Raw genomic sequence first — 7,608 nt, forward strand, 5'->3', positions numbered from 1 at the left:
CATTTGTGAGTAATGGACACAAAATAACTTCTGCCAATAAAACTTTGATATTGTAGAAATGTATCTATATGTCAGATATTTAAAAGAATATTTGCAGAGAAATACCTTCAATGCTAAAATAAAAATAGTTCTTTTTGACTCGTTGCAAATTTTATTATGTATTCCCATGTTTCTATGTATATGAATTTTCTTAGTTGTGAATTTGAGTCAGTAACATCAAGTATAATTTTTGAAGTTAGTTTATAAAACAGACATTGTTCAGATAAATAGTCTTACTTCTCCCTTTTTCACAAGGGCTCTTTTTTGACCCCTACCCATAGTCTATTATAATTTAAGGAATTCAACATGAAGATATTTGGCACTTCTATGAATGTTTGTTAGGATAAACAGAGAAGTTTAAAAACAGATGCAGACAGTTAGAATCTACCTTTCTTTAGACATCAAATCTTTTAGTAAATTAAATTTTATATCAGTAACTCAATCAAGTAAATCAACTATTTTTTATTAATTTTTTGACAAGATAAATGATATACTCTAAGAGTAAACCTAACAATTCTAATGGCATAGAGGTAATTAATAAAGATATTTTTGGTGATTATTATATAAAATATTAATTGTTTAACATGTATTATCTTATTTAATTTTTACAACAAAACTGTGGAAACTTATTATCAAACTTATTATCCTGAAGCTTACATAGGATAAATAACTCAAGTCAAACAGCTAGTACATAGAGAAGCTAAGATTTGAACCCCCAAATGCATGACTTTGTAGTTCAAGTATATAATAAAAAAATTACATTCCTGTTCAATGTTTTATTATATAACTTTTTTCAGCAATGCTAAGGCTTGGTAGTCAGGTATTTGTCAAATACAATTTTCATGAATGTTGAAAAATTGGCAATTACTGTTATTCCTAATTGGAATGTTGAACTAATGAGACTAGGGAAGCAGGGGTGACCTCATTAAAAGTACTTTGCAATATTAGAGATTGATCTGGCACAACATCTAAGAAAGTTATACACCATTTTACAATGACACAAAGGATAGTGTAGAATTCTATATAAAAATCTCAATACCTCCTGATAGGCAGAGTATCTACAGTTATTCTACAGTATGTATTCCTAGTTGATTTTCTTTAAAAGTGATATCTCACCATTAAAAATTCCAAAGCTATTTATTAACACTTGAGCCTGTAGTTTTGCTTGTCCTATTAAGAACATTTTTCAAATTGATAGATAGAATCATTTAACACTGTGATGACTGCTAGTGGTCTGAATATTTGTGACCCTAAAAAATTTATGTGTTGTAATCCTAGTGCCCAGTGTGATGACGTTAGGAGCTGTGGCCTTTGGAAGATGGTATATGTTTAGCGCTCTTATTAAAAAGGCCTGAGAGAGCTCCCTTACCCCTTCTACCATATGATGGCACAATGAGAAGTTGGCAGTATGAAACCCAGAAGAGAGTCCTCACCTGATCATTCTGGTATGTTGATCATGGAATTCCAGCCTTCAGAACTGTGAGAAATTTCTGTTGTTTGTAAGCTACCAAGTACACGATATTTTTTATAGCAGCTTGAACAGGCTACAACAATGATTTTAAAATATGTCTCCATATTCACTCACACTCCTCCTAAAAAGATAGAGGGTCTATGGTCCCTTTTCTTGAATTTGGACCAGTTTTACTAACTCATTTGTAACCATAAATGCAGCAAAATTCACACTGGGTCACTTCTGAGGCTATATCAGAAAAGACCATGCAGCTTCCACTGGATCTCCTGACAAACTTGCTCTGTGAGAAGTCAGAAATTATGTAAGAAGTCTGACTACCCTGAGTCTCTCATGTTAGCTCATGAGCCATATGTAAGTGCTTTAGTTGATAGCCACAATTGAACCCCATCAATAGCCAGTCATGTGAGTGAGCCTTCTTGGACGCGCATCCCAGCCTAGCCTTTAGATGACCACAGACCCAGCTTATGACTGACTGCAACTACATGAGGAATGCTAAGTCAGAAATACCAACTCAAGCTCTTTCCAAATTCCTGAACCCCCAAATTGTAATAGCTTTAAGCCATTAAGTATTAGAATAACTTGTTCTACACTTTTGAAAACTGGAAATCTGTGATTGGCTCAGGAGACAATCTTCTTAGGACCTCTCAATAAGTACTAGCCTAGGGATGATTGGAGAGCTTGGCTTGTTGAAAAATCTCAGTGTTTCAGAAAGAAGAGCTTGAGTTGGTGGTGGTAGTGTTTTGTGTGTTCAAGGTAAGGTCCTACTGATCCATGGACCAGACCAAATGAGAACTTCCTATACCTCACACATTCTCTAAAATCATGACACATTTATATAATTGCAGAAATCACCTTTTCCAAGTTCTATCATTTAAATCCAACACCTGAGTTTCAGGCATAATTTTTCACAGCGCCACCAGAGCCAACTTGCTATATAATGATAAAACATCACACATGTATATCACGCTTTGCCACTTGGGTACATGACAGGCAGTTATCTAGAAAGGGAGGGTCTCTGGGCAGCTGGTCTGGCCATGGCTTTCAATAGAATCAAGTATGACTGGTAATTCAAGAATTACAATTTCACATGTATTCCACATTTTCTTATAATTCAAGAATTATATTCTTGAATTATATTTCTTATAATTCAAGAATTTCTGGTAATTCAAGAATTACAATTTCACATGTATTCCACATTTTCTTATAATACTTTGGAATGTACTTAAAAAACTATGACCTGAGATTTCTTTTTCCTAGTTTGTGAATTGATCCATCACTAATTCATTTATTTAGTCATTCAACAAATGTTTACTGAAAACCTATGCCAAGACCAAAAACTTATTTAAAACTTCCCATACTTTTTAGTAAGAAGAAGGCTTAAACATTTTTGGATGCTTAAAAATATGCACTTCCAGTCAATCTGAAGGACAGATTATACACTAAAATGCTAGTAGGGCAATTAGTCGTTTCGGGGAAAGAAAAGTAAGTGTAATTCCTATATTATACTACAAAGTCACTGTCTTTGAAAGGAGACTGACCCTTAAATCTTGTTCACAACCATTTTTGTTTCCACATTTAGCTTTCTTTCTCTTTTTGTCCTCTTTAGCAGCTAGTGACCCAAATAAACTGAGATGATTTCACGTTTCATTTTACAGAGGAATCAGATAGCATTAACTGTGAAGTTCCTGCCTCCAAATTTACAAATCCACCTGCATCTTTACCCATCCATCCACTGTCCTCTTCTTTGTTACAACAGATGATGCATTCTTTACTTTTCTGAGGCCAATCCTCCACTTGTGCTCAGGTCCCCTCATTTTTTTATTTCATCATGATCCTTACACTATTAACCATGTCCTGTCTTATATTTCCAATGTCTTATTCAGTCCTATGGATATTTGAATTGTCATGTCGACCTCTTGTTAAAAAAAAAAAAATTGAAAATTAAACTGTATTTATCTCATCTTCCATCATATCGATTCTTTCAATCTCTGTCCCTCTGTCTCTTTCTCTCTGTCACACACACATAGAATTTGTCATTTCTCTACTCATTATCTCCATTTCATTGATGTCCCATAAACTTCTTATATTGCTCTAGCCTGGTTATATACTGTGAAGTTCATCTTCACAGTAAAGTTAATACTGACCTTCATTTCTCCTGGATAATAGCAATACTGCCTTATTGACCCACAGATCTTGTCTTTACCCTCCACAAGCCTTTCTCCACATTGAAGCTAGAATAATATTTTTTTTAAATGTAAATCACATCATGATGTACACTTCTAAAAATATGCTGCTTAAAACATTAGAGTTAAATTGCAGTTTTTAGGATAAAGTTCAAAATCCTTTATTTTACAAAGTTCTCTACTACCTAGTGTCTGCCAACATTTCCATCTTCATTCCTCTCTATTCACCACCCTATTTTTCCTCTAAGCTCAAGACATATTGAACTTCCTTTAATTCAATGTGCTCTTCTTTACTTTGAGCCTTCCTCCATACTCTTTTTTTCTTGCTAAGGGTCTCCTATTCTCTTTACTCTTTAGATTTTATCTTAGGCATTTATTTTTATGGAAAGACAATCTTGCTTTCAAAGTTGATGCTGATGCTCTTCCATCTCGCCCTGCATTACTTTATCATGGCACTTGTCACATTGTACTTAATCACTTTTTCAATTGTTTGTGTTCTCCATTAGACTGTAAACCCACTTACTGCTCAAGAATTCAGAACTAATGTTTAAATTAATGAGTAAATAAATCATGTTATACACAAATAATAAATCTCAAGTAAACTAAATATTTACATTATAAAACAAATTTTCTAAACAACTAACAAAGAATAAATATTTATCTGGTTTTGCCAAGGGAAAACCATCAGAGCCTACAAGTGAAGGTATATATTATTAATAAAGGAAATGATTGATAGATCAATTATCATAAAAGGAACAAATACATTTCAGTAAAACACCACCACAAAACAACATTGGAAGCTGTGTAACAAACTGGGGAAAAATTTTGCAAGATATATAAAACAAGTGGTAAATATCCATAAAATAGAAAAACTTTTAAACATCAATATGAGATAAATGAATCCTTCACTAGGAAAGTACATCATAACATGAAGATGTATATTGCAGAAGAAACACATATGGAAGATAAATGTATGCAGTTAATACCAGCAAATGCTTGTTGAGTGCTTATAATTACAACAGGCATGTTCTAAGCACTTTACAGGCATGTTCTAAGCACTTAATCTTCAAAACAACTAATGAGTTAGATGTTATTATTATCTTTTTATCTTACAGATGAGTATATTCTAAGAGTTCTATGTTAAAAAATTCTTCAGTCAAAAAATTAATATAAAATTTAAAAAATATGATAAAATTAATAGGATAAAATTTAAGATTTGGTTTATGGTTTTGGTTTCATAGCTTTTTATGTATTTGCACTGGGCTTTTAGTTCCTCTTCTCTAAAGCTAGGTTGCTGAAACATACCTCACAAAACTATTGTGAGGGTTAAGGTTATAAATAAAGAATCAAGTATATAAAATATGAACAAAAAATGTAAATTCCCACTTTCTTGGTGCTTGACAGGTCTTGACATAGTACCTAAATTTGTTCAATTGATTTCTAAAATTTCCTTAATCAGTAGAATTAGAATATGGGCCAAAGACTGTTATGATGTTCAGGGTACAAAAAACTGAGGCTGCTGAGGATCTGGGCCAGGGTTGCCTCCAAAATATGCAATCAGTAATTTCAAGTGTGCTGCTTAACATACGGTTTACACATGGGGGCCTGATCCACATGAATGCCAATTTCAAAAAAGACTAATCTGGAGGGTGCTGAAAGGTAGCATGAATTTTCAGTGAGCCGGAGTAGTCAGAGAAAAATCGGTGACTATTTTTGTTCTAGGTGATAAATTTAACTTCGAACATGTTTTCAATGAGTGCCTTAGGCTGTGTGTGAATATGGTCATTCTTCTCAGAAGGAGATGCTTGCAAAAGATCTGCCAGAACATCTGGAGTTCAAAACATTAACCCTGTTACAACAGAGCTAATGAAAAATCTAACACAGTTTTATGGTAACCAAATATGGCAGGATTACAAGTAGGTTCCAATGAGTCATGTACATTGAGTATCAGCTTTAGATCTCACTGATGGGAAAAAATTCTTGTCTTAGAATCTAGCATGGCTAAATATCTCAACTCACCTATTGGTGACCTGTGGTCTACATTTCATCTAACACATAGATACATCTGTTACATCTGACAGATGTATTGTGGTTGGCCTACAGAATTTAACAAAATTAAAAACTTATTTTTCAGTGTTCAAACATTAGGAGATTTTATGGTAAAATTTGGAATTTGGGCCTTTATGAAGCATGGAAAGAACTGACAACACTGGGCTTATCTTTCTATCTTGTAAAAATTGGCAAGAGCTGAGCAGCTGCTGCTCCCTATTTAGATGAGTTACCCATATTCCTTGCTTTCCCTACCCAGCCTGTTTCACTCACAGTCCTTACCTGCATGGCCCCTTAAGTGATTCATTTACAATCTCTGCTAATTCATAGTGCTGCCTGCTTCCTAGGGGAAGTCAAAAACTGTTAAGACTGATGTACGCGTGTGTCAGGCTGATAATGTAATACCTTTTGGTCTAATCACAAAATTTCAAAGCCAAAGGAGTAGGTGGAGATACAGGTTGAAGAAATACAAACTCTTCTGGCTTACTGCTCTCCCATGTGTGCAAAAGGAACCAAGAAATGGTAAACAAGCTATCAACTTGAAATTAGGAGCTCATTAAAAATTATAATAATAAAAAAAAAAGCACTCTGCTCTCTCACAATCAGGAATAGTTTAGTGGAAGTAATATTTAACAAAGAAAGTAATATATATTAGATATAAATGTAAAAGCAAGTTATATGTAAGATGTATGGATTTATATATAACATTTGAACTCACTAAGCCTCAGTTTTTCAATATGTAATTACAGGCATTTGAAATTGAGACCCTCCAAGATCCCTTTCTCCTCTCTCACTCTATTATTCCATGCAAAACTTGCTATCCTTAATTATGAGCTATCATATATATCATATCAATAGTGTTTAGCCTCCTGGCTCTCAAAGGAGAATATATGGAGATGATTCTAATATCAAATCGATATAGTGGCTTCTTGACCTGTTTTCCTGTTAAAAGACTAACAATATGACCAAAGTGAGCTTTTTATCTGGGAATCTGAATGTATAGGTTTCAATAAAGGAATCCATGAAATTTAGTAGATATTTTTTCATATACCAAGTAGCAAGACCTACTTCAGCATTTATTTTATATGTGCCATGAATCAGGTTTTCTAACCAGGTAATTTCCATTCAGAGCATGTTTTGTTAGTATTTCTTTGCACAGTAGTCAAAACTTTCTTTTATGATGGCAAAGGTAAGAACATGTTGCTTAGGTTGTGTTTCTTTTTTATCATAACTGTGCTGACAGCTGTAATTTCTGCTTGGTCTTTTTTGAGGCATTATTTTTTATTACAACAAGAAAACATACGTTTTAAAGCTGTCTAGACAGAACTTCGTTCGAAGCCTTCATCAGAAGTAATCTAAGATGTATTGTCCAAGGTCTAAAATTGTGTATGACTTCTCCAATAAGCAATATAGTAAGACTTAGACATCAGGCAACTTCCAGCTTTCAAATCCAGCTCTACCCTTTTCCAGAAGTGTAAAATTGTGCACACAGCTCAATATTTTTGAGGCCTTTGTAAGTCAGACTAATGTTAAAATATATTAACTAATTCATGAGTTTCTGTGAGTATTAAATGAGATCACATATTAAAATGTTTAGCTTGTAACTAAATCTGGTAGTTAATAATAATACTGCTAATACTGCTAATAATACAAAATTATACAAACTTATCAATAAAAATGCATTTTACTTCTGAAAATTGTAATCAACAGATGTGTCCAATATATAAAACAATCTCTTTTTGTGCACTTTAGTACCCTAGGGAGACTAAATAATGAGATGCATCTCCCTGGACTTTCCTTAGGCAAGTCTATGACCTCTGGCACCTTGATATTCAAAACTCTCTAGAAGTCATTCTAAATTATAAA

The sequence above is a fragment of the Pteropus vampyrus genome, unplaced genomic scaffold (genome assembly GCF_000151845.1).
Source record: "Pteropus vampyrus isolate Shadow unplaced genomic scaffold, Pvam_2.0 Scaffold1, whole genome shotgun sequence".
NCBI lineage: Eukaryota > Metazoa > Chordata > Mammalia > Chiroptera > Pteropodidae > Pteropus > Pteropus vampyrus.